This window comes from Pan troglodytes, chromosome 12, assembly GCF_028858775.2.
Source record: "Pan troglodytes isolate AG18354 chromosome 12, NHGRI_mPanTro3-v2.0_pri, whole genome shotgun sequence".
NCBI classification, from domain to species: domain Eukaryota; kingdom Metazoa; phylum Chordata; class Mammalia; order Primates; family Hominidae; genus Pan; species Pan troglodytes.
Genome location: NC_072410.2, coordinates 74,119,045 through 74,144,834, shown reverse-complemented (window position 1 = coordinate 74,144,834; position 25,790 = coordinate 74,119,045). Strand labels below are relative to the sequence as shown.

At 45.5% G+C, this 25,790-nt stretch overlaps 1 protein-coding gene across 2 annotated transcripts in view; it reads left to right on the top strand.

The window, feature by feature from the left end:
- The first annotated feature begins 1,573 nt into the window (after window positions 1-1,573).
- STON1 (stonin 1) overlaps window positions 1,574-25,790 on the top strand; it is a 65,278-nt gene continuing 41,061 nt past the window's right edge. The window contains exons 1-2 of one of the 2 annotated variants that reach the window (XM_024353821.2): window positions 1,657-1,718; window positions 2,216-2,332. The gene's annotated coding sequence lies outside the window, so the exon portion shown is untranslated. Of the gene's footprint in view, window positions 1,719-2,215; window positions 2,333-25,790 lie in introns of both variants that reach the window. The other variant, XM_016942819.4, reaches the window with a different exon arrangement.

Below are 25,790 nucleotides of genomic sequence, written 5' to 3'. Positions count from 1 at the left end.
CTGTATTTACGATATATTAAGCATAAGCACAATTAGTAGTTTTATCTGAGAATAAAAGTATCCTAAATAGATCCTGGCTGTGTGATTTCAGGCGCTCGAGGAGTGCCCTCCTGGAATGTCAGTTTCCTTCCTCAAAGCCCCGAGGGCAGGTTCTTAACACTGGCTGGAGGTCAAATAGGGTACTGACTATATTTCCATTTCACCAGGGAACTCCAAGGTCAAAAACAAGGCTACACCTACAGAACATTTAAAAAAGAATTACACTGCTGTGCAAATACAAAGAAGTGTCCACTGATTTTCACCAACTCTGGGTGCACTGCCTGTGAGTTAGCCCAGCTCCTCAAGGAAATTTACGATTAAAAAATAATTCATTGCCTTTCCACCTGCCAGCATAGTACTTCAAGTTGAGATGCTCACCGGGGCCTCCTAACCCCTCTCTTTGGATGCAACCCCTTTCTTCCTAGGTAGTCCATCCTACAGGACTGTTAAACCAATATTTCTTATTTGCCATTTCGAATCCTCAAGGATTCACTGAGTGCCTACCCTACACCTTCGCTTGAAAACTTTCAGAGATTTCCTGTATTCTGCTTCAAGCCCAGCTCCACCTTCCCATCTAAACATTGCCCACTTACCCTAAGCCTTCCAGTCTTGCCAACCTCCAAAGCACCATGCCATGGGGCCTAAAATGCCCTCTTCTCTCCCCTCTGAGCCTGTTCAAACTCAGCTCAGTCTCTCGTCCTGGGTTTTGGTGTCCCTCCAGGGTAAAGGGGTGGGGAGGGTTCCTTCATTCTGACTGGCTCCCAGTGAGGCAGCCCCACTTGAGGAAGAGGCTGAGATGCCAAGTGACTTGCCTGGAGTCATTTGCCAGCAGGTGATGGAATAGGGACTACGAGCCACCCTGCAGCCTCTCCTGGGAGGACAACGCCCCTTCTCCCTCTCCATGCACTCTTGAGGCAGCAAAGAGGAGGCATCTGGATGCGTTTACCTCCTCCCCACCCCCACAGCTTGGCCCTCACTAAGCTATCTTGTGTCCTTCCTCCTGCTATGATTGATTCGCCCAGGAAGGTGGGGCTTCATCTTTACCTTTCAAAAATAATTCTTTAGTTCTCCTAATTACAAGGTGGGGGGTGGGGGGGTGGGGGGTGGGGGTGGGGGGTGGGGTGAGGCGGGGGTTACAAAACAAAACAAAACTCCATGAAGCAACTTAGAAAGCACGACCGCAAAGGCCCTCCATCATCCCCACCCAGAGGTGAGGACAAGGTCTGGGGGTGCTGGGTGGCTTCAGACCTTCCAAGGGTCCAAGCTATCTGCTTCAAGAGGGCATCGAAACGTAACTCATAGACTTACCGCCCCCGCCCCCCGACTTTTGCAGGAGGGAGCGCTCTCCCCTCCTCTGGGAGGCTGGAGACTCGGGGACAGAAGATGCGCTGGAGGGAAGAGAACGGAGCGTCGGACACCAGAAAAACTTTGGGGGATTCGGGGTGAGAAAGAAGGCGTGAAGAGAGAAGGGAGGCTCAGCAGGGGAGGAGGGGCGGGGGCGGGGGCGGGGGCGGGGGCGGGAGCGGGAGGAGTCACTGCGCCGCGGCCGCCCCTCCCCGCCCTCCACTCGGCGGCCCCGGGCCCTCCTCCCCCTCCTCCCCCTCCTCCTCCCCCTCTTCTTCCTCGTCCTCCTGGTGTGGCTGGCTGCGGCCAGAATCGGAGCCCCAGCCGCGCTGCCGGTGAGTGACCAGCCCCAGGGGACAGAGACGGGAGGCCTGGGACCCCCCCCTCTCCAGGGTGGGGCCTCCCGCCGTGTCTGGGAAAGTTTGCGGGCACCCCGGGACGCGGGCATCTCCAGGGCCGCTCGGCGCCTCCCCATCTCCCCGCGCCCGCCCTGGCCGCCCCCAGGGGCGCCCTGGGGCCCGCAGAGAGATGGCCCCCCGGCAGGGACTCCTCGGCTCCCCTCTGTTCTGAGACTGCTTCTGGGACCGGGGTCCGACTCTAAAGAGAAAACTCAAACAGCAAAAAAAGGAATATCGACTCAGTTCCGAGGGCGGGGGCCGGGGCTCGTTCTCACCCGCGCGCGGCCCCTCGACCTCTCGGACCCGGGCCACCAGCTCTGCGCCCCTCACGCCTCCCTCGGGGCCTCTGTGTCTCTCTCCCGCTCCCGGACTCCCTCCTCCTTCTGACTGCTGTTATTTGGGCTGCTGTCCCTCCCCGCTCCCTGGTACCTCAGCTCGGACCTTAGCCGGTGCCTGCAGCCTGGAGTCCCCTCCTGCCCCGGAAGGCAAGGAGCCAGGCCACAGGGCCACAGCCGCGGGGGCCACCACACTGGCCCAAATATTTCCTGCAGGTATGACCATTCACTGGGTATTGGGGTTGGGTCCCTTGGACCCACAAACTGAACCTCGTGGGTACAGGGAAAAATTAAAATATATTCCTCCTTAGGATTGTACTGCTTCTGTTGGTTTGGCATCTTTTTATTTTTAACCCTTCTAACTGTGCTTTCTTCGAATAATAATACTTCATGTAATTAGCGTTTCTAATATCTAAAGACAGAAGGAAGAAAATAAACGGAAGAGAGAGAATGCTTGCTAAAAATACTCATTTTTGACTTCAGTCCACACTCGACTGTTTTCCTGGGAGATAGAAGTTCAGTGTAGCTTGTTTTCAGACTAACCGCAAACACGATTACAGCCTCCTCCAGGCTAGAAGTTTTAATTTGCCTGACATGCACCACACTGTTGGTATTCCCAGCCTGGCATTCCCGTCTGCATAGCTCTAGTCTCCCTCCCAACTCCCCCACCCCCACTTTCTTTCTCATAAAAGGGAGCTGTGAAAACAAGGCAGTGGGAGAGGCTCAAACGAGCTGGACCACATAATAAAAACAGCCCTACTTATTTTAATCCTGAAGCTATGGACTCCCCTGGACTCTGATTGGGTGGAAGAGTTGTTTAGTTCATCTGTGTGGTTTTTCTGTCAGTAGTTATTATGGTTGAATCAGTGTTTCCATGACAGGCTTGCTTCTCTGGGCACGATGGGGAGCCTGTTAATTCTCGGATGGGTCTGGACAGATCAAGTCTGGAGTCTGGAGAGATTTTTCAGGGCTCGACCTGGGCTGATATTGCAAACCTCTGCACACTCATTCAGAACCAGAGCAGCCGCGAGCAGCCTGAGCTGGCGTTTTCTTCCACATGATCTGGGAAGAAAAAGCTCTACCAAGGAGCGAACTGTGTGAGCATGGTTGCTGGGGGATGTTGAATGTTTTACGTTTTTAGGAAGAACACACTTCTCAAAACTTTAGCCATTCCTGTTTCCATACAAACAATAAATGTGGTTGTAACAAATGTAGTAGATCAGATTCTGAACAACCCCTTAAAAAACAGGTCCAAGTACTGAACCATTTGGAAATAAAGATTTTATTTTATTTGAATTCTACTGGAAATAAGAGAGTTTATGTTAAAAAGGATGTAATTCACTTCTCTCCACTGATTCAGTTTGACAGTTCCCCATTGGTATGAATCAGTTAGGTTTTATTGTGGTCTCAAAACATCATTAAGGCAGGGCACAACATCATTAAGGCAGGGCACGGGGTTCATGCCTATAATCCCAGCACTTTGGGAGGCTGGGGCGGGCAGATCACTTGAGGTCAGGAATTCGAGACCAGCCTGGCCAACCTGATGAAACCCCGTCTCTATTAAAAATACAAAAGCTAGCTGGGCCAGGTGGCGGGAACCTGTAATTCCCAGCTACTTGGGAGGTTGAGGCGGAAGAGTCGTTTGAACCTGGGAGGCGGAGGTTGCAGTGAGCCGAGATTACACCACTGCACTCCATCCTGGGCGACACAGCAAGACTCTGTCTAAATAAATAAATAAATAAATAAATAAATAAATAATTGATAGGCAAGTGTTGTGACTGTGACTTCCATTCAAAAAGTAAGTCCAAAAAAAAAAAAACAACAAAAGTAAGTCCATAAATTCTGAGCTTGTTTGGCCCTGTTGCTTAGAAAAACAATGTACTGTGCTCAGATAAAAATCTTCAGTCTCTTCCTCTTCCTGAGAATTTTTAATAGTGCATTTAATATTCTGTAAGTCAACCTTATACTGTTTAGAGAAAAGTTGCCTTTCTGCCTTGTCCAGCTTTTGCACTACCTCATGAAATATTGTTAGACTGGATGGTTTGCCACGGGTACAAGAGTCTGCCCAGCAGTCCGAGGAGAGGCTGGGGTTGTAATGAAGGCCACGGGGGCCTGGACCTAAGGAGCAGGTGGTCTGGATGGTGAGATGAAGGCTACATCCCCAGACAGCCACAGAAAGCAGCCACTGATCATCTGGACAGGTCAGATGAGTTGGAAATATCAATACATGAAGTGTGGGACCAGTGGAGAGCAAGGAAGGCAGAGGTGGTTAAGAAGCAAAATGATACAAATATATAAAAAAGGAAAAGGCCAGGCACAGTGGCTCATGCCTGTGAAGTGCTAGGTGTGGTGATTCATGCCTGTAACCCTAGCACTGTGGGAAGTGGAGGCCAGAGGATCACTTGAGGCTAGGAGTTAAGACCAGACTGGACAACAAAGTGAGACCCCATCTCTTAAAAAAAAAGATGGGCCGGGCGCGGTGGCTTCCGCCTGTAATCCCAGCACTTGGGGAGGCCGAGGCAGGCAGATCATGAAGTCAGGAGTTCCAGACCAGCCTGGCCAACATAGTGAAACCCCGTCTCTACTAAAAATAAAAAAATTAGGTGGGCATGGTGGCGGGCACCTATAATCCCACCTACTCGGGAGGCTGAGGCAGGAGAATCACTTGAACCTGGGAGGCGGAGGTTGCAGTGAGCCGAGACTGCACCACTGCACTTCAGCCTGGGCAAAAGAGCGAGACTCCGTCTCAGAAAAGAAAAAAAAAAAAGATGTAGGCCAGGTTCAGTGGCTCATACCTGTAATCCCAACATTTTGGGAGGCCACGGCGGGTGGATCACCTGAGGTCAGAAGTTCGATACCAGCCTGGCCAACATGATGAAACCCTGTCTCTACTAAAAATATAGAAAATTAGCTGGGTGTGGTGGCAGGCACCTATAATGTCAGCTACTCGGGAGGCTGAAGCAGGTTGTAGGGAGCCAAGATCGTGCCACTGTACTCGAGCCTGGGCAACAAGAGCAAAACTCCGTCTCAAAAAAAAAAAAAGAGATAAAAGACGTAAAATAACCCAAAGGAATACTCTGTGGCCTTTTAAAATCATGTTGTATAAGAATGTTGAATTACACAGGACTTTTTTTTTTTTTTTTTTGAGACAAAGTTTTGCTCTCGTTGCCCAGGCTGGAGTGCAATGGCGTGATCTCGGCTTATCGCAACCTCCACCTCCTGGGTTCAAGCGATTCTCCTGCCTCAGCCACCCGAGTACCTGGGATTACAGGCATGTGCCACCATGCCCGGCTTATTTTGTATTTTTAGTAGAGATGGGGTTTCTCCATGTTGGTCAGGCTGGTTTCGAACTCCTGATCTCAGGTGATCTGCCTGCCTCAGCCTCCCAAAGTGCCAGGATTATAGGTGTGAGCCACTGCGCCTGGCCTGGGGTTAATTTTTAAAAGCAAGTTATAAAATGGAAAGCACTATAATTTTACTCTTTGAAAACACATCGAGAAAATACTGGAATTATGTGCATCAAAATGGATGGTGAGAGTATAGCTGTTTTTAAATTTTCTTTGTACTTGTATTTCTCAACTTTTATAGTAATAATAGCTAACATTTACTGAGAACTAAGCACTTACATATGGTATTTTATTCGAAAACTCTTTGAGGTAAATATTACTATTATTTTCATTATGGAGTTTCAGAAACTAGAACCAGAAGGGTAACTCATCCATGGTCACACAGCCACTAAGTGCTGGAATCAAGTGTTGAATTCAGGTCGGTGGCTAAAGTCTATGCATCTCTATCACTACTGTCTACCATCTCCCTGCACATGTATTATTATTATTTTAATTATAAGGAATAAGTAGAAAAGGAAAGGGAAAATGTTTCATGCTTTAGTAAGAACTGATGGGCACAGTGGCTTATGCCTATAATCTGAGCACTTTGGGAGGCTGAGGCGGAAGGATCACTTGAGCCCAGGAGTTGAAGACTAAGTGGCACAAATTAGTCAGGCATGGTTGCACATGCCTGAGTCCCAAGTACTCAGGAGGCTGAGCTGGGAGGATCACCTGAGCCTAGGAGATGGAGGCTTCAGTGAGCTATGTCACGCTACTGCACTCCAGCCTCGGCAACAGAGCAAGACCCTGTCTCCTAAGGGGGGGTGAGGGGGGAGAAAAACAAAAACAAAAACACACTGATACGTAAAATGGAAAATGCCTCCCATCTCTTCCAGCTCCGCCAGTCACTTCTCTTTAGAAGTCTTTGGTAACTGCTCCAGATTTAGAGGTAGCTCACCCCTTCCTTGCAAACCAGCTCTACTCACAAGAAGAATCCCGAATTCCATGGAGGCTTCCTGGCCAGCCTGGAATTCCAGGTACCTTATGGGATTCTGGAGCAGTCCTCAGTACAGGGCAAGATTTTTAAAGTAGATCAGGCAAATTATGTCTTCAGAGCTCTGCAGATTACAGGGTGTCATCGTTCTTTGCAGCATCAGGAGAGTGTGATGGGTAGAAAGACCCAGGGAAAGCACCCAGGCTCAAATGTACCTGTGTGTTACATGGAATGCCAGGGGAAATCAAGGGTTTACCATGGAATAAGAAAGAGAAAAAAAAAACCTCATTGCTGGATGCTTATTACTATGAACACACAACAATAAATTATCTTTCGAAAGCTTGCCTATGTGGGTGATCCCATGCATTGGTGAGTTTGACTGATTGGGTGAGATGGAAATATTTAGTGTGAGTGATTCTGGGGAGAGCTCTGGGAAAAAATGCCCACATCCTGTACTACCATGTCCCCTTACAGGCAAGCAGCTCCTGGGGATCACTCATCCATTCTCTTTGTGGAAGGTACCTTGAGATCCCCAGAAGGATCAGCATTCTTAGAGCCCCTGGCCCATCACATAACAAACATGCCTTAAGAAGAAGGCTTTCAGCTGGGCGCAGTGGCTCATGCCTGTAATCTCAGCACTTTGGGAGGCCGATGCGGGGGGGATCACCTGAGGTCAGGACAAGAAGTCTGATCACAAATGATTGTCATTTTATTATAATCTGCCTTCTCCCTGGTAGCTTTTAAAATTTTCTCTAAAATGTTCCACAGGTATGTCTAGGTATGGATTTAGAAAATTTTATCCTACCCAGCAGTCAGTGAGCATTTGTGATTACACAAATTTGTGTAGCTGGGCACGGTGGTTCATGCCTGTAATCCCAGCACTTTGGGAGGCTGAGGCGGGCTGATCGCTTGAGCTCAGGAGTTTGAGACCAGCCTGGGCAACAAGGATGATACCCTGCCTCTACAAAAAATATAAAAATTAGCTGGGCATGGTGGTGTGCCCTGTGGTCCCAGCTACTTGGGAGGCTGAGATGGGAGGATCACTTGAGCTGGGGAGGCAGAGGTTCCAATGAGCTGAGATCAGGCCACTGCACTCCAGCCTGGGTGACAGAGCGACACTCTGTCTCAAAAAATAAATCAAAAAACCTAAAAAACAAATTTGTGAGGATTTGTGATTACCCAGTGAGCTGTGTGACCTTGGGCAAGTTGCCAATTTCTCTCAGTCTCCTCATCTATGAAATATAAATAATGATAGTATCTATTACAAAGATATTGTGAAGAGATAGTGCATGAAAATGTCAGAATACGCCAGGTGTGGTGGCTCACGCTTGTAATCCCAGCACTTTGGGAGGCCAAGGTGGGCAGATCACCTGAGGTTAAAAGTTCGAGACCAGCCTGGCCAACATGGTAAAACCCCATCTTTACTAAAAATACAAAAATTAGCCGAGTGTGGTGGCGGGTGCCTATAATCCCAGCTACTCGGGAGGTTGATGCAGGAGAATAGCTTGAACCTGGGAGGCGGAGGTTGCAGTGAGCTGAGATCGTGCCATTGCACTCCAGCCTGGGTGACAGAGTGAGATGCCATCTTAAAAAAAAAAAAAAAAAAAAAGAAAATGTTAGAATAGTACCTGCTGTATAAGGAAGAACGCAAAAATTGTTAGCTATTATTACTTTTTTATTTTTTCAGAATTTCTGGGCCATCTTGGATTTGACCAATTTATATAAACGTTAGTTTGTCTAGTTGCACACACACAGAAAATCCTGTTGAGACTCTCTTTGAAATTGCATTCAGTTAATACTGACATCTTTGCAGTGCTGGCTTTTCCTATCTTCTCCTTTTATTCAGGTGAATGATTACTGGTGATTTCCCCTATAAATGTCTTCTACAACTTTTGCTGTATTTATATCTTATAGATTTGGTTGATATTTTAAACAATATCTTTTGTCCTAGTATATTCTCTAGTTTACTTGCTGGCCCATAGAAAGAAACATTGCTGATTTTTGAATTTTGTTTTCTTACCCAGCATCCCAGCTGATTCTCTTATTAGTTCTAATAGTCTGCATATAGATAATTCTTGAATTTTCTATATAGACAATCATAAAACAACGATAATTTATCTTTTCCATTTCTGTGACTCCTACATCTTTTTCTTACCTTATTGCATTGGGGTAGATGGTCCAGTACAGTGTTCAATAGAACTGTGATGACAGGCACTCTTGCCTTGTCTTCTTACTGTCTTTAACTTTAACTGCTCTTAAAGTTTCTCCATTAAGCGTGAAGTTTGCTTAAGGTTTCAGTAGATAGTCTTTATTAAACTAAGAACTTTGCTCTATTCTTAATATTTTTTAACAAGGTAAAAATTATATCATGACAGTATATATTTTACTTAATGCTTTAATGTCTTTTTCATAACTATATGAGATGATCATTTTTTTCTTGATATTACATTGTGATAAGATGAGCGTATTAATTATGTTGAAACATATGTACATAAATATACATATACAGGTATATTATTCTGTAGGGTATCAGTTGCTAGTATTTTACTTTGGATTTTTGCAAATGTTCATAAGTGAAGTTGTTCTAGAATTTTCTTTTTAAAATATTGGTCTGGCTGGGTGTGGTGGCTCATGCCTGTAATCCCAGCCCTTTGGGAGGCCGAGGCGAGCTGATCAACTGAGGTCAGGAGTTCAAGACCAGCCTGGCCAACATGGCGAAACCCTATCTCTACTAAAAATGCCAAAAATTAGCTGGGCGTGGTGACATGCACCTGTAATCCCAGCTACTCAGGAGGCTGAGGCACGAAAATCACTTGAACCTGGGAGGTGGAGATTGCAGTGTGCTGAGATTGCACCACTGCACTCCAGACTGGGTGACAGAGCAAGACTCCATCTCAAAAAAAAAAAAAGAAAAAAAAAGGAAAAAAAAAGAAAATTGTTCTTATATTGTTTGGTATCAAGCTTGTATTGGCCCTATAAAGTAATCATAAGTATATGTCTTTCTTTATCTTTTTTTTTCGAGACGGAGTCTTCCTCTGTTTCCCAGGCTAGAGTGCAGTGGCATGATCTTGGCTCACTGCAACCTCTGACTCCCGGGTTCAAGCAATTCTCCTGCCTCAGCCTCCTTAGTAGCTGGGATTACAGGCACGCGCCACCACGTGGGCCCAGCTAATTTTCTGTATTTTTAGTAGAGACGGAATTTCACCGTGTTAGCCAGGATGGTCTTGAACTCCTGCTCTCATGATATCCCCGCCTCGGCCTCCCAAAGTGCTGGGATTACAGGCATGAGCCACAGTGCCTGGCTGGCATATATGTTTTTCTTAACTAGTTTGTAAGAGATAAAGATTATCTGTTTCTTAAAATTTGGTAAAACTCATTACGAAATCATCTGAACCACTTATAAAGGGCATATGGGTCAAGTTTTTGGTGATTCAGTTTCATAAATGATTAGTGATGAATTTAGGTTTTCTATTCCTTCTTGATTCAGTTTTGATAATTTAGTTTAGATGATCCATTCATGTGTTCTTGGGCTTCTTAGCATAGTTATTCATAATTTTCTCTTAGGGTTTTATAAATATTGCCTCTATCTTTTTTGTTTTTTAATTTTTTTATTACCTTTCCTATGGTGCTGAGAATCTAGCTTATATTTCTTATTTATTTATTTAAGACAGTGTCTCACTCTGTTGCCCAGGCTGGAGTGAGTCGTGCAATCTCAGCTCACTGCAACCTCTACTTCCAGGGTTCAAACAATTCTGTTGCCTCAGCCTCCCGAGTTGCTGGGATTACAGGTGTGCGCCACCACACCCAGCTTTTTTTTTTTTTTTTTTTTTTTTGTATTTTCTATAGAGATGCAGTTTTGCCATGTTGGCCAGGCTGGTCTCGAACTTCTGGCCTCAAGTGATCCACTTGCTGCGGCCTCCCAAAATACTTGGATTATAGGGATGAGCCACTGCTCTTGGCCTATTTATTGATTTTTTTAGAGACAGGATCTTGCTGTGTCACCCACTGCTGGAGTGCAGCGGCACCATCATAGCTCACTGCAGCCTCAAACTCCTGGGCTCAAGCTATCTTCTTGCCTCAGCCTCCCTAGTAGCTGAGACTACAGGTGTGCACCACTATGCCCAGCAAAGTTTTGTATTTTTTGTAGAGATGGGGTCTTGCTATGTTGAGCAGACTGGTCTGAAACTCCTGTCCTCAAGTGATCCTTTTGCCTCAGTCTTTGAAAGTGTTGGGATTACAGGCATGAGCCACCACTCCTTGCCCTTTTTTTATTCTTAATATTGTTTATTTGTGCCAACTCTCTGTTTCTTTATTAATATAGATGTCTACTACTTAATCCTTTCAAATAAACAGCTTGTTCTTATCTATATTTTTTGTTTTTCATTATTTTTACCTTTATCTACATTTCTTCTGTTTCTAGCTACTTGAATTCATGCCTAGCTTACTTTTTGTTTTTCAGTAAATTTATTTAAATCTATAAATTTACCTCTAAATACTGCTTTAGCTACATCATACAAGTTTTAACCCATGTGTGGTGTTATGATATATGTTTTCTTTTTTGAGATGGGATGGAGTCTTGCTCTGTCACCCAGGCTGGAGTGCAGTGGTGTGATCTTGGCTCACTGCAACCTCTGCCTCCTGGGTTCAAGCGATCTTCCTGCCTCAGCCTCCTCAGTAGCTGGGACTACAGGGGCATGCCAGCACACCAGGCTAATTTTTGTATTTTTAGTAGAAACTAAACTTCCTGGGCTCAAACGATCAATGGGCCTCAGCTTTCTAAAGTGCTGGGATTACAGGCGTGAGCCACTGTATACATTTAACCTTATTTCTTGCATGTACTACACGCCTGATTTCAAATTTTATAGGCCACTCATTTTCTACTCTTTGCCCAAGCAGATGACAAGCTTTCTGGCTGTTTTCTCAGATTAGTAAATGATGTTCCTCTAGACCTATTTCACATATGGAGCAGCTTTTTATGACCTCCAGCTTTTTGTAAGTGCCTCACTAACAGCTCATGGTGTAAGGTGACCATCTCCTGGACCCCCTCACTGCATGTATGGTCATTAAAGCCCCAGCTCGCAGGTATTCAGGCCTCTTGCTGCGGTGGATTTCTCTATGAGCCCCTTGGCCTCAGCTTCCATGCGTTGACCTAACTTCCACTTCCCTCTATTTCTGGTACCTGGAGATTTCTACTTTATCTAGGTTTTAGATGATATTTTTGTTATCATATTTTTGTTCAGTGTTTTGAAGTGTTTGGATGGGAGGATGTGGTGTTATGATATATAGTAGTTTTTATCCATGGTTCCTGGCTCATAACACCCCACAGCCCTTGTTACAGTTTTTGTTGTTATAATACTGGGTGTGTTAGGCCTCAGAGGCAGCCCTCTGACCTTCTGCCCTCCTTTCACTTACCCCAAGGCAGGACTCTAATGTTCCGCCTGTGAGAGTGTTGCACCCAATGCCCTGGAGGAAGGAATGCTGACATTGTGAAGCTTCCATAAAAACCCAGGAGGACCGGGTTCATGGAGCTTCTGAATAGCTGAACACAGGGAGGTTCCTGGAGGATGGTGCACCCAGGCAGAGCATGGAAGGGCTGTGCCCCTTTCCTCATACTGCCCTACACATCCGCTTATCTGTATCTTTCGCAGTATTCTTTATAGTAAACCAGTAAACCTAAGTAACTTTCCCTGAGTTCTGTGAGCTGCTCCAGCAAATTCGCTGAACCCAAAGACTCAACTTGAAGTGGGTCAGTCAGAAGTTCCTGAGGCTCAGACTTGTGACTGGCATGTGGGGAGGGGCAGTCTTGGGAACTAGCCCTCAGCCTATGGGATCTGACACTATCTCAGAGTAGATAGTTCATTAGAGGACACCCAGCTGGTGTCTGTTGCTTGGTGTATTTGGAAAAAGCCCCCACACATTTGGTCACAAGAAGTCTTCTTCTGTGTTGGTGATTATTATGGTGTGAGAGTGGAGGAAAAACATGGTTAGAGAGTTTTTCCTATACAGAGGGATATTTCTACCCAATCCGTCATACTGACTGAGGTTCTTAACTCCTAATTAACTTAATTAAATTAACTCCTAATTTAAAAGTTTATTTTGGGCCGGGCACAGTGGCTCACGCCTGTAATCCCAGAACTTTGGGAGGCTGAGGCGGGCAGATCGCTTGAGGTTGGGGAGTTCAAGACCAGCCTGGCCAACATGGTGAAACCCTGTCTCTACTAAAAATACAAAAATTAGCTGGGCATGGTGTTGTATGACTATAATCCCAGCACTCAGGAGGCTGAGGCAGCACAGTCGCTTGAACCTAAGCTGGGGCAGAGGTTGAAGTGAGCTGAGATCCTGCTACTGCACCCCAGCCTGGGAGACAGTGTGAGACTCCATCTCAAAAAAAAAAAAATTATTTTCTTATATGTAAAATAGAATACAGCGAAGTCGGCCGGGTGCAGTGGCTCACACCTGTAATCCCAGCACTCTGGGAGGCTGAGGCAGGCGGATCACTTGACATCAAGAGTTCGAAACCAGCCTGACCAACATGGTGAAACCCCATCTCTACTAAAAAAAAAAAAAAAAAAAAAAATACAAAATTAGTCGGGCATGGTGGTGCACGCCTGTAGTCCCAGCTACTTGGGAGGCTGAGGCAGGAGACTCACTTGAACCTAGGAGTTGGAGGTTATAGTGAGCCGAGATTGCACCATTGCACTCCATCCTGGGTGACAAGAGTGAAACTTCGTCTCAAAAAAAAAAAAACAAAAAAAAAAACCACACAAAAAAACAGAATACAGCAAAGTAAATACATGTACATTGGCTCCTGCATGTGAAATCTCCTGCTACTAAGAGAATGCGGGAGAGAAGAGGTCTGAATAAATAATACCGTGTGCCACTGCCACCATCTGGAACCCTGCACGCTTACTGTGGTGTCTCACTCTCATCTGGCCAATGTTTTCAGTCCAGAAAAGATCTGAATTTCCCAACCATGCTGCTCCAGTCCCTAAATGCTGTCCTTTAGATTCTCTATAGTAGATCAAAACCTCATGCTCAACTAGCATCTTAACTCACATCTATGTTGAAAAGAAAAAACATGTGGAAAAGTTCCTGTTGTCCTTGGATATGAAGATGATGTTCTGTTTCTGCTGGGCATGCATGTGTACGTGTGTCTCTAACAGTGCAGAGGTTTACATTGAGCAATTGATTCTTTACTTGTGGCTGATTCCATCTCTGGGAATGTTGATCCATATCAGTGGAGCCTATTTATAATGCTGAAAGCAGTCTACACAAAGGTATTTTCCCCATAGTCCTTGGCCTTCTCCTCTGGCCCTTTTAAGAGCTTTATCAGTGTCCCTGTATCAGTGACAATGGGAAAGAAATGGGCTTTGGAGTCAAGCAGATCTGGGTTTGAATCTAAGCTTTGCCACTAATTAGATGTGTGGCCTTTGGCAAGTTACTTAACACCTCTGAGTCTAAATTGTCTTCTTTATAAAACAGTAATAGCAAAATCCACCTCAAAAGGTTGTTCTGAAGATCAAGTGAGATAACTGGAAATAATATAACCTTATTATAAGCATTATGTTAATGCTCACAAATGTTAGTTTCCTCCCATTATCTCCACTCTCCTATTCTTATTCTTTCAAAGTAGAATTGTGCTTCAGGAGGTCTAATCAGGCTAGGCGTGGTGGCTCAAGCCTATAATTCCAGCAGTTTGGGAGGCCAAGGTGGGTGGATCACTTGAGGCCAGGAGTTCAAGACCAGCCTGGCCAACATGGCAAAACCCCATCTCTACAAAAATACAAAAATTAGCCAGACGTGGTGGCACATGCGTGTAATCCCAGCTACTCAGGAGGCTGAGGCACAAGGATTGCTTGAGCCGGGGAGGTTGAGGTTGCAGTGAGCCAATATCGCACCAAGGCACTCCAGCCTGGACAACAGAGTGAGACTCTGTCTCAAAAAAAAAAGAAGGTCTAATCAGAGACACTTTTGGGGAGTGGCCGTGGTTACTCCTAATATCTTGACTTTTTTTTTTTTTTTTTGAGACAGAGTCTCACTTTGTTGCCCAGGCTGGAGTGCAGTGGCATGATCTCCACTCACTGTAACCTCTGCTTCCTGGGTTTAAGCGATTCTCCTGCCTCAGCCTCCTGAGTAGCTGGGATTACAGGCACCTGCTACCATGCCCAGCTAATTTTTGTATTTCTAGTAGAGATGGGGTTTCACCATGTTGGCCAGGCTGATCTCAAACTCCTGACGTCAGGTGATCTGCCTGCCTCGGCCTCCCAAAGTGCTGGGATTACATGTGTGAACCATTGCACCCGGCCATATCTTGATATTTTTGGTAATCAATTTAGATTTATTTTGGGTGAATTTCCTGAAACTTTTTGGACAGCCAGTTTATTTTGCTTCTGTACCAGCTGTTATAGCCCTCCCAGCCTATTGCTGGATCTTTCTGTAGAGTAGCTATGTTGTTACTTAAGAACCATGTCCCTCTTAACCAGAAATATCTCTTTGCCTTATTTGTTAATGCTCCTGCCTTTTAGGAGATAAAAACTCTTTATTTCATTTTTAAAGATAACTTTTTTTTTTTTTTTTGAGCTGGAGTCTTGCTCTATCACCCAGGCTGGAGTGCAGTGGTGGGATCTCGGCTCACTGCAACCTTTGCCTCCTGGGTTCAAGCAATTTTCCTGGCTCAGCCTCCCAAGTAGCTGGGACTATAGGCATACACCACCATGCCTAGCTAATGTTTGTATTTTTAGTAGAGATGGGGTTTCTCCATGTTGACCAGGCTGGTTTTGAACTCCTAGCCTCAGGTGATCCGCCTGCCTCAGCCCCCCAAAGTTTTGGGATTACAGGCGTGAGCCACCACTCCCGACAACGATAACATTTTAAATGAAAAGACCCCAGAGAGACTATGTAACATGTAAATATAAGCTAGATCCACTTTTGGGACTAGGTTTTCCCAGGAGGGATCATGAAGTCCCCAAGTGATTGAGGAGTAGTTGGGGGTAGGGAATCACCAAAGGGGTGGCTGGAGGAGATAGAAGAACTGAAGGTATTTTTTTGAGAATTTTACAAGACCTAAAATCTGCCTGTTTCACAACAGTCATTTATGTGGGCCTTGTGGAATCTGTATTTGGCTCAGAGCATGTTGCTTTTTGCAAGTGTCTCATCAGAAATAATAATAATGATGATAGCTATGACTATTCTTTTTTTTCTTCTCTGGATTTTGTGTGTGTGTGTGTGTCTGTCTAGACCTCTGATCATGACTTCTTAAGTAGAGGAAAAGACTATCATGAAAATAAAACATAATTGGAATTATGGATTTGCCTTCATGTAAATATCTGTGGCTCAGAGCACAAAAATAGCTTTTCCATTGCAGAGCTAAGTCAGGAGTTTCATGAGAAATTGAGCATTGATGATCTAATTTAAAACAGCTATGGCCCAGAAATTCAGAGAAAGGGCTGACACATTGGCCTCTGTTTATACCTTTGAATATTTTCTTCCTAGCTTATGGTAACTCATATTCAGGGACAGTTTGGAGGGATGATAAGGCTGTAAGTTTTTTTGGTTTGTTTTCGTTTTTTGTTTTGTTTTGTTTTTTTGAGACAGAGTCTTGCTCTGTTGCTTAGGCTGCAATGAAATGGCATGATCTTGGCTCGCTGCAATGAAATGGCATGATCTTGGCTCACTGCAACCTCTGCCTCCCAGGTTCAAGTGATCCTCCTGCTTCAGCCTCCCGAGTAGCTGGGATTACAGGCACCCACCACCATGCCTGGCTAGTTTTTGTATTTTTCGTAGAAACAGGGGTTTCACCGTGCTGGCCAGGCTTGTCTTGAACTCCTGACCTCAAGTGATCCACCTGCCTTGGCCTCCCAAAGTGCTGGGATTACAGGCGTGAGCCACTGAGCCCGGCCATAAGGTTTGATGCTACAAACCTTGTTTTTGTTGGCCTCAGTTTAATGTTAACACGAACGTAGAGAAAAATTTTAATCTCAATCCTTTGCAACCAGGAATCCCTTCTAGTGCAGCTCCAGGCCTGTTGCTCATTTGTGGCTTGAGGCAGAGCCTTATACATTTTGTGAAACTCCCAGTGACTCTTGTTAGTCTTGGTTTCAGCAGAGGGTGCCTAATTGAGGTCATTCTCAGTAGAACACTGGTGGTCAGGTGCTCCTGATTTTCAGAAAAAATTACCTTGTTTAAAAAAATGTGATCAGGCTTTCCTGGGAATTGTCTGATAGGCTTGGACTTGCCTAGGTCAACATTTTTATTTGGTAAGGCAGGAAATTGTTTTAGGCATCTGACATCATCTTTATCAATCATCTGACTATAAACTCCAAGTGAGAATGGCTTTATAACACATGTGATGGGGTTTCGCCAGCTTTCAACAGCCCCTGCTTGTCGGTATTGGCCTCCTCTGCACCCACATATTCCCATCTCTGCCAGATGTTCTGACTTAACTGCTGACATGTGTGCAACCACACGGGCGCGCACAGACCCCGGCCAGACATGTGTCCCTGCTACAAACTCCTGCCCCTAGCGGCTGGCTTGCTGTCTGTCTAACCAGAGGGGCCATCTTTCCATGATTCTTTCGAGGGCTGCCTCAGTCACTCTCTGCCTTTGGAGACGGAGACACAGAATCTCCTCACCAGACAGGCGCTGGCTCCTTTAGTGGTTTCCTCATCTGCCTGTGCTCCTCACTCTCCATGGCTATGTATCACCTAGTTCCTTTAACCTTATCGTTCCTGGAACTTTTCTGTTTGTCTTCTGATTTGTTACTTTGCTTGGACTTGACTTCTCAGTCCTTCCCGGCACTGACCTCACTTTGTTTAGGACTTCTCTACCTCCACCCCTTTGTGATGTATGTGGTTCATGCATTCAGCCCCGACTTAATGAGCAGCTGCTCTGTTTCAGGTACCTACGTATCACAATTGGTCATGATGCTAAGGCTGACATTACTTTCTGGGGCCACCAAGTCACTGTGGAGAATGATGAGGGTGATGTTGCAGTTCTGCAAAGCTTTGGGGAAATTTCCCCATGCTGTGAGATATGTATATGAAAAACAATTCTTTCTCTCCTCTTCTATTTCATACTTAAAAAATAAATGTGTAGGGGCAGAGTTGTCAGGTTTCAACCCTCATGTCTTACCTGAGTTCCTGCCATAGCCTCCTATCTGACATTCTTGCCGTTGGCCTTGCCATCTTCCGGTCTGTCCTTCACTCTTTCTAAAATTCTGATTTGACCCAGTTTATTGTCTCTTTTAAGTCTTTTCACTGCATCCTCATTTTCTTTTGGATAAAAGCAAGCTCTATCGTGAGACAGAATGGCTTCTTCGACCTCACTTGCCTGTAGTTCTCTCCCTGTGTCACCTGCATTAACTCCTGGCTCCAGCTTGGCTGTCTCCCTGCAGTCAGGCTCTCTCCTGCCTCCCTGTCTTTGCACACACACTCAGCTCTGTGCACTCTGTTCTGCTTGAGCATATCAGCCTTCAAGATTTAGCTCTGAAGCTCATGTTTCCATGAGGTCTTTGGAGTTCTCCAGGACCTGCATCTTTGTCCCCCCATCACAGTTATGGACACTTGCCACCATCATTCCTGCCAATCTTGATTAGGCATCTGGCTTTGTGTCCCACAGAACACTGGATTTGTCTTTGTCACATGAACAAAGTACTTCAGAATTGTCTCCTAGACAGATAATGCCCTAAGCTAAAGGACTATGATGTGTTTTTACTTGCAGCAGTGTATAGCATAGTTTTAAGAGTTCTCAGTTATTGCTATTGCTGTTGAATGAATGCATGGAAGAATTATTATTTTTAGAGATGGGGTGTCTTGCTATGTTGCCCAGTCTGGTCTCAAACTCCTGGCCTCAAGCAATCTTCCTGCTTTGGCCTCCCAAAATGTGGGGATTACAGGTATGAGCTGCTGTGCCTGGCCATACAAGAATCAATTCACACACACCTTTCACCACATTGCATGAACACACACCAAGACATAGATCCCAATGGGCCGCTTACTTCAAATCTTACTGAGAATATTTACAAAGCACATAGTAGGTGCTTAGTGAGTTTCTGTTGAGTCAAATAAAGAATGAATGCACATCCACACAAACTATGGAAAATTTACTCCAAAATATACTCAGAAGAGAGGCATAATGTAACCTTACTTTCTTTTAACTACAGAAAGAATATGGGGCTGGAAAATAAGATTAGAGCTCATGTTTATCTTCTCAGCTATGTTACTCCAAATGAATCAGTTGATCTCTCTGGACTCTTATTTCCTCATCTCTCAAGTGAAATGTTAGAAAAGATAATATTTAATGCCCATTGAACAGTCTAACTTCAATCATTATTAGGCTTAAAGTCAAATGACCAGTGCTTTACATTAAGTGGCATGAATTTGGGACTCTGATTTTAAGGCCTCACCATGGAGTGTGTTCATGACAGGCCCTTAGCACTGGGCAGAGCTGCAAAGATGAGACCAAGAGATGGACCAGAGTTTGCCTAAAGTGAGGCAGGAGGCCACAACCTAGTTGTTAAGCAAACACAGAGCTACGAGGCATGGCCAGGATGAGAAGCCCTGAGGCGGGGATAGCAGTCAGTGTCCCATGGTCGTGCGGGGTCAAAGCTGGCCTGAGATCACCAAGAAACAAGTGTGGAAGCAGGCTGGGCAGTGTGCTTTCAGGGATATGCTGAAAAAGTGCCCTGCTCTCAGGGAAGACTTCCAGAAATCTCTGTGCAAGCCATCAATGCCAGCTGTTTGTCTCAAGTTATCTGAAGGGTGGGTAAGTGAAAAGTGTTTAGATTTAGTTGATGTCTCCCGGAGCATAGATAGAAGCCAGGAGGAGGTTAATTTGGGGTTAATAGGAAGGAGAAAAGTTTAATCTTGTCTACATGATAATGAGATGAACTCACTTATACAGTAATGAGGTCTCCTTCATTGGAAGAGTTTACACAGCACAGGGTAATTCCTCATCAGGGACATTGTATTAGGGATTTCTGAATTGTGAGCATTGGGCTAGATGCGTTTTAAAGTTTTTTTCTGCTTCTCATGTCCTTACCAAATCAAGTCTAGGTAAACACTTTCAGATCCCATAGCCCTTCCTTTTGTGAAATGATCTCAGCATGCCCTGATGTCCTGGTGACCAGCCTTTGGTAACTCTTTAGTCTTTGAATGTCCCCCTTAAAGTGGAGCTCCTTGAATGGGACCTCATGTGCCAGGATGTGGCTTGGCCAGGGCCTTTCTAGGGACATGACACAATTTTTACAGGTAGTGGACTTCATTTATTATTTTCTCATCTGTTTTCTCGCTCTGAGCTGAGCTGTAAAAGCACATAGCATTGAGCCTTGGCTGCTTCTGGTACATGCTTATGCCACCTCAGGTGATGGGAGACTTCCTTTCCTTCCGTTCCACTTTTGTCTGCTGGGGACCCTGGGGTAAATGTAATCTAGACAGTGACTCTGAGGCTCTGTACTGGGAACTTCCATGGCATTCCATTCTTGCTTTCTCAAGAGCCTCATACTTTACCCCAAATGCTTGCTTTCTCTATCTTTTGTTTCCTTTCTTCTTTCATTTTTCTTTTTTTTTTTCTTTTTTTTCTTGAGACAGGTCTCCCTCTGTTGCCCAGGCTGGAGTGCAGTGGCATGATCTCGGCTCACTGAAGCCTCCACCTCCTGAGTTCAAGTGATTCTTAAGCCCCAGTCTCCAGAGTAACTGGGATTACAGGCGTGCACCAGCATGCCTGCCTAATTTTTGCATTTTTAGTAGATATGGGGGTTTCACCATGTTGCCCAGGCTGGTCTTGAACTACTGACCTCAGGTGATCTGCCTGCCTCACCCTCCCAAAGTGCTGGGATTACAGGCGTGAGCCACCATGCCCGGCCTCATTTTTCTTTTTTATGTCTTCCTTCTAAACCCTCCATGCCCACTGAATACTACAACATTTTTACTGCACAGTGTTTTTCTTTTCAAACTCTTGGCCCTCTTGGTATCCGAGTGAATAGGAATGTGGGCGGCTTCTAAGCTCCATTGTGCACATGAAGAAAAATGCCCAGAGAAGTTAGTGACTTGCTTAATTTATTGGCAGAGTCAATGAGCCTGGAACCCACATTTCTTGATTTCCCTCACCGCCTCTGTCTTGGAGATCACAGTGCATTTGCTAATAACACTGGAGTCACAAAGAACAGCAAGCTGTTTTCCCTCTGTGTGGTCATTGTACCAAAAGAATTTATCCGGGAAACAATCCCAGGCCTCCATAGACTCAGTAAGACCACACTAAAGTTAACTAAAAAGAGTAACAAGAGCAGTAGAATTTATCAAGTGCTTCCTATTTTTCAAAGAAACTTTAAAGTCCATTGCCTTATATGATGCTCCCTGAAGCACCTTAAGGTAGAAGAACCCACAGGAGCCTCCTTTTGTAAGTAAAGGTCAAGGATGGAGTCCAGGCCTGGGGTGGGTAGAGGAGGTTGCTGGTCCACAAACCTTCCATGGAACTGTGCTTCAGAAAACCAGGGAAAGGGAATGAATGAGTTGTTTCCATCTGGTATCAAAGATGTGGGTGCCCTGAGGACAGACCTAGGGTTCTGGTTTGTCAGTGGTTCAAGAAGCATCCTAGGCCGGGCGCGGTGGCTCACGCCTATAATCCCAGCACTTTGGGAGGCCAAGAAGGGTGGATCACCTGAGGTCAGGAGTTGGAGACCAGCCTGACCAACATGGTGAAACCCCTTCTCTACTAAAAATACAAAAATTACCCGGGTGTGGTGATGGGCTCCTGTAATCCCAGCTACTTGGGAAGCTGAGGCAGGAGAATGGCTTGAACTCAGGGGGGAGAGGTTGCAGCAAGCCAAGATTGTGTCACTGCACTCCAGCCCGGACGACAGAGTGACTCCATCTCAAAAAAAAAAAAAAAAAAAAGAGAAAAGAAAAAGCAGCCTAGTTCCAGGTTTGGAGGTAGGAACCTGGCTGGGGGTGGGTGGGGTGGTGGGACCGACTCTTGTCCTCAACATCAGGCCAGCTGCAGCTGAGCAGTTTGGGAGAATATAAGTCCAGACAGGAGGGAAGAGTGCTGGCTTGGGAAACCAGTTGTTAAGACATGGGACAGCAGGGCAGTGGCCCCCTGGGCAGTGAGGTGACTTCTGGGATCTAGTAGATGCTCTAGTTGGGGATTCTGAAGTGTGGAGCAAGACTTGCTCTCACCACATGGGAGTCTTGTCAGAATCTTAGGTTATTCAGTCATTTATTCAGCAGCTATCAACAAGTACTCAGTGAATATAAATATATCTCAAACATTTATATACTGGGCGCGGTGTCTCATGCTTGTAATCCCAGCACTTTGAGAGGCTGAGGGGAGTGGATCACCTGAGGTCAGGAGTTTGAGACCAGCCTGATCAACATGGTGAAACCCTCTGTCTGCTAAATACAAAAAATTAGCTGGGTATGGTGGTGCATGCCTGTAATCCCAGCTACTTGGGAGCCTGAGGCAGGAGAATTGCTTGAATCTAGGAGGCGGAGGTTGTAGTCAGCTGAGATTGCACCATTGCACTCCAATCTGGGCAACAAGAGTGAAACTCTGTCTCAAAAAAAAAAAAAAGACAAAACCCCCACATATTTATAGTGTTTCTTATGAGAATATATATGTGTGTGTATATATATATTATTTATATATGTATCTCATATATTTACTCTTTTTAATGCACATAACCAAACCATGGGAATACGTAATATTATTCTCTATTTTATGGATTAGGAAACTGAGGCTCAAGGATGATAACTGGTTAGCTCAAAGTCCAAAGTTCCTGTCTTCTGAATTCTTTCACTGATGTTTATAGCTGCTTTCCGCATGTTAAGCAGTTCCTAAATTTCAAGGTGTATGCCTGGAAGAAAATAGAGGAAAACACCTTCAGAGTTATTGCTCAAGGCATTACTTTATCTTTAGGGATTGGAAAACCTAAACACATAACTGAAATTCAACTTGAGTCCTTTTTGTTCAACCTCTAAGTGAGCAATTGTTTGGTTGGCATTCACTCTTTTTCTTTTCCTTTTACTTAAAAAATTTTTTTTGTAACTATTTTTTCTTTCTTTTACTGGTTTCTGTATTTATTATTATTATTATTATTATTTCAACTTTTAGATCATTTTAGATCTAGGGGGGTACATTTGCAGGTTTGTTACCTGGGTGGCATTCACTCTAAGCCAATCAAGAACAACTTCTTCTTAAACCTGGAATTAACATCTATGCTCTGGTGTGTCCTGACCTGTGTCAGGCACTCTAGTTATATGGCCAAGTGGAACATCGCAACAGGGAGAATGGGTTGGACTATAGATGGGTGTTTCCTGGGTAAATTTGTTATGGGTGAGAGGCTTGGGGACATAGTGCAACGAATCTGAGTCCTCCTGCAGTGAAGGAAGGTCATGCCCCAATGCTCCCAGGGCTGGGGTATGCAATTGAGCTCATAGTTCAAGTACCCTTCCCTACTTTCCATGGCCTGTGCCATGACCAAGGGCCAAGCTCCTCTGACCCTGCCCCTGCCCCTGGCCTTGTCCTGTTGGCTCAGCTTGATGCCCTAGATACCTTCCTAACCTTCAGATGGTAAAGTCTCTGCCCCCTGTGGCTGCCTGCCTGATTCTGGGGACAGGGGCGCTTTGATGGAGATCCTGAGCTGTCTGGCAGTGAATTTTTCTCTGACAGAATGTCCTTTTGCTGCTTCCTCTCCCTTTCTTTCCCAGCCAGAAGCAGTTAGTCTCCCGCATTTTCCTTGGCATGGCTCTTGCCTTGCAAGGAGCATGTAAAAAACTCTGGGATGAGTCAGAACCTGGCTGAAGTGTCAGGTACATTTACCAAACATTGATTGGACTCCAGGCCCTCAGCCTATGCCAGGGCAGAGAACCCAGGCATGAATAAGATCCTATCATCCCCTGTGCTGGAGTTGCTCCCAGCCTAGAGACCTGAGGAGACACCCAGCCCACTGTGACAAGTGATGTTGGGAGCTCCAACCCGGATTCCTGGTCAGTCACCAACTTCACCTACTCTGAGGGTTAGTTCCTGGTGTCCTGTGTTTTGGGTGGACTCTCCAGGTCCTGACATCTGCCGTGGGAACCCAGCTCTGCTTTCCATGGCTGCATTGCCTGCTGCTCCAGTGATCTGTTGCTGCAGAGCAGCTACTCCAAAATGTTGAGGTTTTCATCAGCAGATGAATGGATAAACAAAATGGGGCATGTCCATGCAATGGAATATTATTCAGCCTTAAAAAGGAATGAAATATTGATGTAAGCTTCTGTATGGATGGGCCTTGAAGACATAATGCTATGTGAAATAAGCCAGACACAAGAGGACACATACTGTATGATTCCATTTATATGAGGTACTTAGAGTAGACAAATTCATGAAGACAGAAGGTAGAATGGTGGTTGCGGGGGCTGGAGAGAAGATGAATGAGGACTAAGTGTTTTATGGGTGCAGAGTTTTAGTTTGGAAAGATGAAAAAGTTTTAGAGGTGGATGGTGGTGATGGTTACACAACAATGTGAATGTATTTAATGCCACTAAAGTGTACACTTACAGGCCGGGTGTGGTGGCTCATGCCTGTAATCCCAGCACTTTGGGAGGCCGAGGTGGGCAGGTCTCCTGGGGTCAGGAGTTCGAGACCAGCCTTGCCAACATGGTGAGAGCCCGTCTCTACTAAAAATACAAAAAAAAATTTAGCAAGGTATGGTGGCAGGCGCCTGTAATCCCAGCTACTCAGGATGCCAAGGCAGGTGAATCGCTTGAACCCAGGAGGCAGAGGTTGCAGTGAGCCAAGATGGCACCACTGCACTCCAGCCTGGGCAACAGAGTGAGACTCCATCTCAAAAAACAAATAATAATAATAACTAAATAAAAATGTACACTTACAAATGGTTAAAAGGGTAGATTTTATGTATGTTTTATCACAGAAAACATGTAGAGGTTGAAAATCACAATTTAATATTTTCTCTTCTGGTTCTATGGGTTGACTGGGCTCAGCTGAGTGGTTCTTGCTTGAGGTTTCTCATGTAGTTGCAGCCTGATGGCAAATGGACATCCAAGGTGGTGCCTTGGAGTGGCTGCTCCATGTGGCTTCTCTATCCAGCAAAGTAGCTGGGCTTCTTACATGGCATCTCAGACTCTGACAAGTCAGAAACGGAAGCTTCTGGGTCATTTCAGGGCTATGACTAGAATTGTCACAACATCACGTTTGCTACATTGTATGGTCAGAGCAGTGACAGCGCCCACCAGATCCAAGAGGAGGGGAAACAGAGTCTTCCTCTTGATGGAAGCGGGGCAAGATGACATTTCAGAAGAGCAGGGTATGAAAGATATTGTTGCTGTGCCTTGGAAAACCTCTGGCCTGAAGGCTCAAGAGTTTAGACAGAAAGGCAGCTTCAGGGGGCAAATACCTCTCTGTAGACCCTTCCCTTCCCTTCCCTTCCCTTCCCTTCCCTTCCCTTCCCTTCCCGTCCCGTCCCGTCCCGTCCCATCCCCTCCCCTCCGCTCTTCCTCCTCCGTTTCTCTCTCTCTCTTGTTTGTTTTGTTTTGTTTTGTTTTGTTTTTTTCCTGTCCTGTCCTTTCCTCTTTCCTTTTTTTGAGGTGGAGTTTTGCTCTTGTTTCCCAGGCTAGAGTGCAATGGCATGGTCTCGGCTCACTGCAACCTCTGCCTCCCGGGTTCAAGCGATTCTCCTGCCTCAGCCTCCCAAGTAGCTGGGATTACAGGCACATGCCACCATGCCTGGCTAATTTTTTCATTTTTAGTAGAGACACGGTTTTATCATGTTGGCCAGGCTGGTCTTGAACTCCTGATCTCAAGTGATGCACCTGCCTCGGCCTTCCAAAGTGCTGGGATTACAGGCGTGAGCCACCATGACTGACCGTAGACCCCTTCTTAGGAGAATTGATCCTCGTAGATTGTTTAAGTTTGAAGGGACCTTGGAAACTGCTTGATAGCAGTGACTTGTTCAAACTTACAAAGGCAGAGAGAAGCAGAGTTAGAAGAAAACCTAAATACTGGCTTCATGGTTCCCAGGCCAGGCAAATAGCTGTGGGGACTTCACCCAAAGGACTTCTGTGGGCTGTGAGCAGGAATACAAAGTCTGTTGGAGAGATGGGTGCAGGGAGAGAGCAGAACCCTGGGTGGTGTCCAGTGGAGACCAGCCATCACCTTAGAGGTGGTGTGAGCTCCTGGTTCTGCTGGGCTGCATCCGTTGGCAGCTAGTGTGCCTTGCTGAGCTGGGCTGTGCAGAGGCACCTGAGATGACTTGGGCTTCCTGAGGAGGCTGGGTGTTACTCCTTTATTTTATTTTATTTATTTGTTTATTTATTTTTGAGACAGAGTCTCTCTTTGTCGCCCGAGCTGGAGGGCAATG